Below are 11,345 nucleotides of genomic sequence, written 5' to 3' on the forward strand. Positions count from 1 at the left end.
TTTTTTTTTTTTTTTTTTAATGCTTTTAGGGATGTTGTTGTGACTGTTTCATAACCCCAGTGACATGTAGTTTTCTTACTGACCCAATGTAACTTTGAACTTAAATAGATTAAATTCAATAGGTTGCTTCAGTGCGCACCAAAGATCAATCAGTCTCCACATTAAGAGTTGCCTGTGACCCAAGGGGGTTATTTCAATACTACAGGGAACTCTGGACCCCTCTGTTCTTCATCTGGATCATCTTTCTGTATTACCAATCACTTTATCTTCTTCCCCTTGGGTCCTTCTTCACCCATTTTCAGACTTGCAACATTTACATTAATCCGTATGTCATGCTTTGATAAGGTTATTTTATTTGCACTTAAAAAATATTTATGTATTTAGGCATACAGAACTGGGGTACAGGCTAGAGGTGCAGGAGTGGTGAGAGGATTCACCAGAGGCAGAGTGGAGTTCAGAAAAGTCAGATTGATGAAGTACACTGCTGAAGGGAGCAGGCAGGATAGGTCTGCTGCACCATATGGGTCACGTCTTTGTCCGGGGATTGAATTCATGCTGAAGTGGCCATGGCTAGCTTTGTAGTGCTGTGCTTCAACCCGTTGCACCACCAGGGAGCGACTGTCTTTGCACTTTTTAATGCCGCCCCCTTTTTTGTTTTCAACTAGGAACATCTGTTTTTTCAATGGCTTTTCTCACTACAGTAGGCACACTGTCCCCTCCTTAATGGTTACCTAATTGTCTTTTATCTCTTCCTTCTGAGCCTTGTCCTATCCTCCATTTCTACAAGTATTGCTGCAGACTTAATTCTCCTCTCCTTTCCTGCATTATAGATTCTAAAGGCCATATCAAGTAATTGTGAAGGAGTCACTCCCATAGAACTATCTATCTTAGTTTTCTCCTTGTAATTGGAGTACTCTGAACAATGAATCTCTTATTAATCATTTTAGCATTCTCTGGATTGTTCAGAAGCATCTTCACTTCCTTTTTGCTGAAGCTCCAATGCCTTACCAGATTTTTTTCTTTGTAAGGATTTCCTGTCTTAGTTCTAGTAATATGCACTTCTGATAATACTCTAACATTTTGGGATCTATCATTGGGACAGTTTCCTCCAGTTGTGAGTTTTCTACATCCTCCAGTGGTGATGACCAGCTTCTTATTCAGCCTTCCCAAGACAGCCTCCTCTGTTAACATATAAACAATGTGTTCAACATGGACTGTGTGCCTCAACAAATAGGTTAGAGGGTGACAAAAATGGATGCAAACTAATTTACCATCTTTTGGGGATACCTGCCAATATGGAGAACCCCATTAGCAAAGTTGTAATACCAATATTAGCTAGAAGGCCAACCCCATTCATTCAATTAGGAAAAGACAGAGAAGGAACTGCCCCACCCCAGAGCAGAGCTCCCTTGACCAAATTGGGTACCTTGTCTGATATGAGAAGTGGAAGCTATTTGAATCTTATTCTTGGGGAACAGTGAGGCCTGTAGAGCTCCAGTTTCCTTAAGAGGGTCACTGTCCACATGAAAGGGATTCTTTGCTGATGGGTTCAAGGTTGCCATTGATTAAGTGAGGATACCCATTCCTCTTCTTGCGCTTCACTATTACCACTATCAAAGTGAAGGAACTATTGGTAGCCTTGTCTCTGTGCCATCAATTGGGCCTCTGTCTTCTCCAAATCAATTTACAGATATAGCTAGATTTTGTTCTTGAAAATTCTCAACAGAAGGCTAACTTCCTCTTGAACAGAAACATATGTGTACTATTATATCCAAGAAGAACTCCAGAAGCATAAAGCCAAAATTATACTCTATAAAAACTCATAAATATGTGTCCATATAATCTCCATCAAAACAAATACCAATTTTTCATACCGGACCTTGTCAAATTTGTCAACCCAGAACTTAGGAGCAAAGAATCAGAGGGAGCAGGGAGTGAAGGGGAAGCAGAAGTACCCAAACCGATGGGTGAACTCATGATTAATCAATATTTGCCCCAATCAAGTTCTGTCATGTCTTCTATTTGCTCCATACTTTAAGGTGACCAGAGCAAGGGATGATCCTTCGTCTGGTCTTCAATGGATTTCCAGTTCCTTTGTGGTCCTCAACTTAGAACAGTGCTAAAAAGCAGTGCCAAGGTGAGGGACAGGTCACAGTTTATGGGTTCTCACCCAGTGCTGACAATTTTGCAAACCATTCTGGTTCAGGGTACAACTGGGTTTATTTAACAAACGAGAAATCAGGTAAATGAAAGGATTCCTAAGGTCAAAATTGACTGACTGTCTTACACCAGATAAGGTCCACAGTGTCCAGTAGTCCCAAACAAAGGTCACTTGGACAAGGTGGTTCTATCCTGCCAATGAGTGCCTGAAACTGGAGCACAAGTGGTAAGTAGTGGACAGGAACAATCCAACTTAGAGTGACAGCTAGAGATACTCACAGTTGTGGCTGCTAAGGTGACACCACAGCAGCCTGTAACTACAGTCAGAAGGCCAGACTGGACAGCAACTGACACAAGACTATATAGTGCCAGGCTCAGCAGCACCAGGAGTTGATACGGATGATTAAAAATGGTCGACAGCTTTCAAAGTGTCTGGACAAAGTGTCAGCACCAACCTATAATGCACGTTAACACTGGTCACCAGGAGGTGGTGTAGACACCAGTGGTATAGCTCGCTGATACCTACTATGAATTCCAATACAGTTTGTTCTATTTCTTTAAAGAATGCCATTAAGATTTTCATTGGAATTTCAATGAATCTGTAAAATACTGTGGGTGAATGGTCATTTTGCCTGTGTTGATCCTTCTAGTCCCTAATTAGAAAATATCCTTCCCATTTGTGTTTTCTATTTCTTCTAACAGTACTTATAGTTTTCTTTGTACATGTCCTTCCCCCTCCTTTGTTAAGTTTACTATTGTATATTTTCTTTTACTTTGGTGTGACTGCAATCAGAATCATTTTCTTAATTTCTTCCTCTTCTGACTCATTATTTGTATATAAGAAAGCAACTGATTGTTGTGGATTGATTTTATAAACTGCTACAGAACTGATTTAACTTTTTGATTAGTTTTTCAGTGTATTCTTTAGAGTTCTTTGTGTATATTATCATATCATCAGCAAATAGTAATAGCTTTACTTCTTTCCCAATTTGGAATCCTTTTATTCCTTTCTCTTACCTAATTGTTCTAGTGTGAGCTTTCAATACTATATTAAATAGTAGTGGTGTTAAGAGGGCAACATTGTCTTGTACCAGATTTTATTGAACATCAGCTTTCACCATTGAAAACAATGTTAGCATGTATTTGTTGCATGTGGCCTTTATTGTGTTTAGATAAATTCTTTTTGTCATGTTTTATTGAGGTCTTCATCATAAATATGTGTTGAATCTTATCAAATGCTTTCTAAGCATCTCTGTATTTATCTTTTTCTTTGTTGATAGGATGAGTTATGTTGATTGATACTCAGATTGAATCACACTTGTATCCCTGTTATAAATTCCAGTGAGTCACAGTGTATAAGTCTTTTAATATATGTTGCATTGTGTTTAATAATATTTGTTTGGGGATTTTTGCATATGTTTTCCTTGGGGAAGTTGTCTAATAGTTTTCTTTTCATATGCTGTCTTTCTTTGGTTATGGTATTTTCTGATAGTTGATCTGTCCATTTGTGAGATTAATGTGTTGAAATCTCTTACCACAAATGTATCTTTTTCAATGTGTATTTTCAGAGATGATAGTAACAAACTTTTATATTTGGTGCTGCTTTCATTGGTGAGTATGTATTCATGAGTGATATATATTTCTAGTGCATTGTTCCTTAATCATTAAATAAAATCTTTCTTTGTATCTTATTATCTTTTTTAACTGGAATTCTATTTTTGCTTATATAAGTATGGCCCATTTTTGAATCCCATTGCTTGTAGGATTGTTAACCAGCACTTGACTCTGAGTCTATGATTATCTTTGTAGCACAGGTGCATTTTCTGGAGACAGAAGAATGTTGGATTCTGTTTCTTAATCTATACACCTACTCAATGTCATTTAATTGGCAAGTTCAATCCATTTTTTATTAGTGTGATTATTGATATATGAAAGATTCTTCAACAATTGGTTCTTAATTTTTGTGGTTTAATCTATTTCCTTTTTCAGTTCTTTGTGTATGTTCCTCTCTTTTGTTATTGTATCACAACATATTTTTCTTTTATTTCTGTTGTTATTTGCTCTAAATACTTAGGTGTTCAAGTGTTAGGTGCATAAATATTTAAAGTTGGTACATTTTCTTGGAAAATTGATCCCTAAATCATTATATCATAAATCTGTTTGAATTTTTACCATTTTTGCAGTTTAGTTGAAGTTGCATTTAATCACATTCTTATTTCCTATCCCAGAAAATTAATCTTTGCTATTTTAGTAATAAGTACAACTTTATTTAAAATGTTATTCTAATATGTTTTAAAATTTTGAATGTACTATTTTTGCTGACATCATTGTTAATTTTGGGCTAGTATATCATCTTAGTCTAGGTGTGACCATTATACTTCTCCCACTACCAAAGAAACTAGTTCATTATCATATTTCTTTTCTATTCCACTCCTTATTTTCACCCCTTCCCACACTCTGGCCTGCCCACTCTCCTTGTGAATGCCTCACATCCATGGTTAGCTTTCAAGAATTATATTTGTCTGACATCTTGGTTTTGCTATATTTCATTTTTTATGTGAAGACATCTGATATTTATCATTGTCATTCTAAATTAATTGGCTTAGCATCAACCTTTCCAGCTCCATCCATAGTGCTGCAAAATGCATGAATGTGGACTTCTAGTGGGACATGGCAGTGAAGGAAATCAGACACAGAGGGCAGGTATGTCCAACATGCAGTGAATCTTTATTGTTTCAGAGTTCATTATATACCACGTTAAGTGTATTATGTATAACTTCAAAGTGTACAATATGACAGTTATCTATGTGATTACTTATTCTGTATTACAATATTCTGCTACCTTGGCAGACTGCCAGGTGGCCTAAGTGTACATGTCTAGCAATCCCTTCTGTCCAGAACAAAGTGATTCTTTTTAAGCAACTAACTGTTAATCATCTACTTCAGGGAGCAGAGGGGCATGACTCTACACAGGTCAATTTCTGGGCATTCATAACCAGACCCAGTCACCCCGAGGTTTTCCTCCAGGACGCATGTGTTTTTGTTCTGCCTTTGGAGCTCAGATTTGAGGCCTAGTCGTTCACTATACAGTGTGTCAGCCAACACGTGAGTTTATCCTTCTTTCGTTCCCTGAGTAGTGTTCCATTGTGTGTAAATACCACATCATATTGAACCATTTATTTTTTCTGAGGCATTTAAGTTGTTTGGTGTTTTGACATTTGTAAATAGGGTTGCAGGTTTCTTTTTGAATCAGTGCTTTTTTTTTTTTTAAAGAGGCAGAAATTGGTGCCTTTTTTTTTAAGATTTATTTATTTATTCATACAGAACTGGGGTACAGGCCAGAGACGGAGAGGGTGAGAGGATTCACCAGGGACAGAGTGGGGAGAAGAACAGTCAGATTGATGAAATACACTGCTGAGGGGAGCAGTGGGCGGGGCAGGAGAGGCCTGCCTCTCCATGTGGATCTCCTCTGGGGCAGGCGGGGATCGAACTCATGCGGAAGTGGCTTAAGCTTCTTAGTGCAGTGCTTTAACCCGCTGCGCCACCAGGGAGGGCCTTGAATCAGTGTTTTTAAGGTAGATTCCCAGGAGTGAATCTCCACACAGCTTTCCAAAGTGGCTGTAATAGTTAACATTCTCACCAGCAGCTTAGGAGGGCTCCTATTTCTTCACATCCTCTCTAACACTAGTTGTTTCTAGGTTTTTTTGTTTGTTTGTTTTTTAATATGGGATATTTTCATTATTTTTTTGTAGAGATTTATTTATTTATGTATACAGAATTGGGGTACAGGCCAGAGATGCATGGGCAGTGAGGGGATTCACCAGAAAAGGAGTAGGGAGCATAACAGATTGGCAAAATATACTGCTGAGGGGAGCAGCGGGCGAGACAGGAGGAGTCTGCTGCGCCATGTGGGTCACCTCCCTGGCTGGGGATCAAACTTGAAGCGACTGTGTCTAGTTTCATAGTGCTGTTCTTTAACCAGTTGTGCCACCAGGTGGGCACTCATTATGGTTTTAATTTGTATTTCCCTGATAACAAGTGATGAACATTTTTTCATATATCTGTTGGCTATTGGTATTTCTTCTTTGAAAACATATCTACTTAGCTTTTCTGCCCATTTATTGATTGGATTGTTGATTTTTTTTTCTGAGCTGTGTGAACTCTTCTAGATATTCAATATCTGTCCCTAGTCAGATGTTCAATGTGCACATATTTTCTCTCATTCAATGGGTTGTCTCTTCATTTTGGTTACTGATTCTTTGCTGTACAGAAACATTTTAGTTTGATAAAGTCCTAGATGTTTATATCCTCCTTTGTTTTCCTAATTTATAGACAAATTTTCAAAGGTATTTCTGACATGTATAACATAGCTGCTTTGCCTGTGTTTTCTATATATATTTTATGATTTCAGGTTTTATATACAATCTTTTTTTTTAATTTATTTATTCATACAGAATTGGGGTACAGGCTAGAGATGCAGAGGGTGAGAAGATTCACCAGAGACAGAGCAGGGAGCAGAACAGGCAGATCTACAAGGTACACTGCTGAGGGGAGCAGCGGGCGGGTCAGGAGAGGTCTACCACGCCATGTGGATCTCCTCCGGGGCAGGTAGGAATCGAACTCATGCGGAAGTGACTTTAGCTTCTTAGTGCTGTTCTTTAACCCGCTGCGCCACCAGGGAGGGCCCTATAGACAAATCTTTTATCCACTTTTAGTTGATTTTTGTGAGATAGCAGTTTAACTCCATTCTTTTGCATTTACAAGTCCAATTTACCCAGTACCATTTATTGAAGAGGATTTTCTTATTCAGTGTACATTCTTTGTTCCTTTGTAATATAGTAGTTGATGAAATATGTCATATGCTTGTTTTTATTTCTATACTTTCAATTCTGTTTCATTGGTCTACGACTCTATTTTTTGTTTTAGTATCATGCTGTTAACATTATTACGGCTCTTTAGTATAGTTTGAAATCTGGTAGTGTAATGTCCCTAGTATTGCACTTTTTAGTAAAAAGACTGTTGTCTGTTCAGGGTACTGTGATGCCATAAGAATTATAGAAATATTGACTCCATTTTTTTGAATAAAACTATTGAGATTTATTAGGATTGCAAAGAATTTATACAATTTCTTTGGGTAGGATGGCCAAGTTGATAATATGGATTCTTTGAATCAAGGTGCAGGGAATATCTTTCCATTTCTTTGTGCCTTTTCTATTTCTTTTAATAATGTTTAATATTGATGAATATGTTTTTCACTCTGTTAGGTTAATTCTCAGGTAATAAATTTTCAGTAGTGAGATTGTAAATTGGAGAGCTTTCTCAATTTTTTCTTCTTGTTTAATATTTATATATAGGAAAGCAACTATTTTTTTGTGTTGATTTTCTATCCTGACACTTTATTGAAGTAGTTTATTGTCTGATTACTTTTTCTAGTCTTTATGGTAATCTATAATATCACATCATCTTTCCCAATTTGGCTTCTTTTTATTGTTTTCCCTTGCCTAATTCCTCCAGCAAGGACTTCTAATTCTATGTTGACGAGTAGTGGTGAATGTGGATACTTTGCCATATAGCAGACTTTAGTGGTACGGCTTTGAGTTATTCACCATTTAGAATTATACTAACTGTGGTTATGTCATATATGACTTTTATTATATTGACATGTGTTCCAGTTATCAGCAGTTTTTTCAAGGATTTTCATCATAAATAGGCATTGAAACTTATCAAATAATTTCTCATAATCTATTAATATGATCATGTGGATTATCTTATTTTTTGTTGATGTGATATATTACATTGATTGATTTTCAGATATTTGACCATCCTCATATTCTTGGTATAAATCCCAGTTGGTCAGGTGCATAATGGCTTTATTGCATTGTTGGATTCAGTTTCCTAAGCTTTTACTGGGAATTTTTGCATCTCTAGTTAATTAGAGAAATTGATCTGTAGTTTTGTTCCATTGTTTTGCCTTTTGTCTTCCTATTAATGTAATGCAGGCCTTATAAAAATATGTTCAGAAGAATTCTTCTCAATTTTTTGAAAGTGTCTAAGCAGGATATGTATTTAGTTCATCTTTGAAGGTTTGTTAGAACTCACCATGAAGCCATATGGTAATACACTTTTGGCCTTTGGGGAAATTTTTTTTACTGTTTCAATTTCCTTGATTATTATTAATTTATGAAGTTTGCTAATATTTCTCTATTTAGTCTTCAATTATTGCATAAATCTAAGAATCTGTCCTCCTGTTTTGGTGTTGAATATTTTTGCATATTAATATTGATAGTAATATCTTATTATCCTCTGAATTTATGCAGTGCCACTTATAATTTCTCTTTTTATTTTCTTTCTTGATCCTATTTGTGTTTTCCACATTTTTTTTTTAGTGAATCTAGCTAAAGATTTGTCTATTTTGTTTATATTTTCATAGGATAAGTTCTTAGTTTCATTTATCTTTTCAAATGTCTCTTTTATTTTTATGTCATTTATTTCTGCTCTATTTTTTCCTATCTCCTTTCCACTGGTTTTAGATTTCTTGGTTCTTCTTTTCTATTTTTTTTTAATAATGGGATACATTATTAAAATTGTTTATTTGGGCTCTTTCTGGTTTCTTAATGTGAGCATATATTACTAGAAATTCCCTCATAGAATTGCTTTTGTTGTATCCCATTCATTCTGAAAAATTGGGTCCTCATTATCATTCTACTCAGTTTTTTTTTATTTTCTTCGATTTCCTCATTAAACTAGTGATCATTCAGTAGTGTATTGTTTCAGTCTCCTGAGTATTAAATATTTTCTCATTCTCTAAATAGTATTTGTTTTTTATTTCAGTACCATTACATTCAGAGAAGGCATTTGGTATGTGTATTATCATGTCATCTTCAAATAATTATAGCTTTACTTCTTTCCCAATTTGGATTCCTTTCATAGACTTCTTTTGTCTAATTACTTTAATAGGACTTACAATATTACATTGAGTAGTAGTGGTGAAAATGCACATCCTTGTCTTTTACCTGAATCTTAGTGGATAGGCTTTTACTTTTTTTCACTAATGACAGTGATGTGGGTTTATCACCTAGAGCTTCTATTATGTTGAGATGCTAATTTTATTTCATGGTTTTTCAAGGGTTTTCATAATCAATGGATGTTGGATTTTATTAAATGCTCCCTCAGCATCTATTTGTATGATCACATTATATTTAACTTTCTTTTTGTTGCTGTGGCGAATTACAGTGACTGACTTTTGAATTTGAACCATCCTGTGTCCCCAGAATAAATGTCATTTGATCATTTTGTATCTTTTTTAAAAGTTTTATTTATCTATGCATACAGAACTGGGGTACAGGCCAGAGTTGCATGGGCGGTAAGAAGATTCACCAGAGACAGAGTGGGGAGCAGACCAGGCCGAATGACAAAGTCAGTCTGTTGAGCGGATCAGGAGAGTTCTGCTGCACCCTGTGGATCACCTCCCGGGAAGGGCTCGAACTCTTGCTGGATTGGCTTTACCTTCTCAGTGCTGTGCTTTAACTCACTGCACCATCAGGGAGGGCCCCATCGTGTATCATTTTTTTCATGCATTTTTGGATTCGGTTTGCACAAAATCTATTGAGGATTTTGTCATCTGTGTTTATTTTGGAGATTGTACAGTTTTCTTTTTTCTACAGCTTTTTTTTTTCTTTTTTGGCTTTGTCTAGTTTCAATGTTAGTATAGTTTTGGTCTCATGGAATGTATTTAGAATTGTTCCTTCTTTTTTAATTTTTTGAACGAGTCTGAGCATGATACGTATTAGTTCATCCTTGAATGTCTGGTAGAAGTCGCTTACAAAACCTTATGTTCCTCGGCTTTTGTTTTCTGAAATACTTTGATTGCTGTTTCAATCAAATTTCTTGTAATTTGTTTGTTCCGGTGTTTTATTTCTTTAGCATTCAGCCTTGGGTGATTGAATAATTCTAAGAACTTGTCCATGTCCTCTACATTGGTGAACTGATTTGCATATAAGTGTTTATTGTAACCTTTTGTTATCCACTGGATTTTTGTTTTGTTTGTTGTAATTTCTTCTCTTTCATTAATGATCTATTTATTTGAGTTTTCTCCCTCTTCTTCATTGTGAGCAGAGCTAGATGGTCCTTTAAGTTGTTTATTTTCTGAAAGAATAAGTTTGCGGCTTCATTGATTCTTTGAACAGTCTTTGTTACTTCAATTTAATTTATTTCTGGTTTTAATTTTAATGATTTCACTCTTTCTATTTGGGTTTTTTTTTGGTGGGAGGGGTGGGAGCCCTTTTTTTGAGAGATTTGATTGCTTCTTTGGGTTTTTCTTGTTCTTGATGAGGGGTTGTATTGTTTTACACTTTTTTCTTAGTATGGTTTTTGCTGCATCCCATATATTATGGAAGATTGCATCCTTATTGCCATTTTCCTCAAGGTATATTTTTATTTCTTCTTTGATTTCATCATTATTCCAGTTTTCTTTCAGTAGTGGTTTTTTTTTTTTTCATTCTCAATGCATTTGAGGATTTCTTGCCTTATATTTATAGCTAAATTCTAGCTTTATACATTTATGGTTAGTGAAAATAATTTTAGTTTTTGTTTACTTCTTAATAATTGCTGTTACCACATATATTGTCAATCCTGGAGAATAATTCATGTGCACTTGAGAAGAATGTTCATTCATATTTTGGGGTGTGCTACACTTTATGAATGTCTGCTAGACCTATGTGTCTTTATTTATTCTGTTGCGTTGAGTTGTCCATTGGTGAGAGTGAGTTCTTGAAATTTTTTACTACATATGTATTCTTCTCTAGTATCTGTTTTCAGGTTTGAAGTAAATGACTAAAATTTTTGTTTTTGTGTTCCTTCACTTCTTGAGTATACATATTGATGAATGGTATCTTTTATGTATTGTCCCATTGATAATTACATTGTGTCCATCCTTGTCTCTTGTCACTTTTTAAAGATGGATGTCTATTTTTTCTAATATGTGTATGGCTGTCTCTATGTTCTTTTTGCTGTCACTTACTTGTAGAATTCTTTTCCAACCTTTTACATTCTGTTTACATTTGTATTTGAAACCTACATGTGTTTTTTGAAAGCAGCAGAAGTTTGGATTTTGTTTCCTAATCCAAAATGATACTCTGTATCTTTTAATTGGTGAATTCAGTCCATTGACATTTAGAGTGATTATT

Source organism: Condylura cristata, unplaced genomic scaffold (genome assembly GCF_000260355.1).
Source record: "Condylura cristata isolate star-nosed mole 26May11 unplaced genomic scaffold, ConCri1.0 scaffold00043, whole genome shotgun sequence".
Classification (NCBI taxonomy): domain Eukaryota; kingdom Metazoa; phylum Chordata; class Mammalia; order Eulipotyphla; family Talpidae; genus Condylura; species Condylura cristata.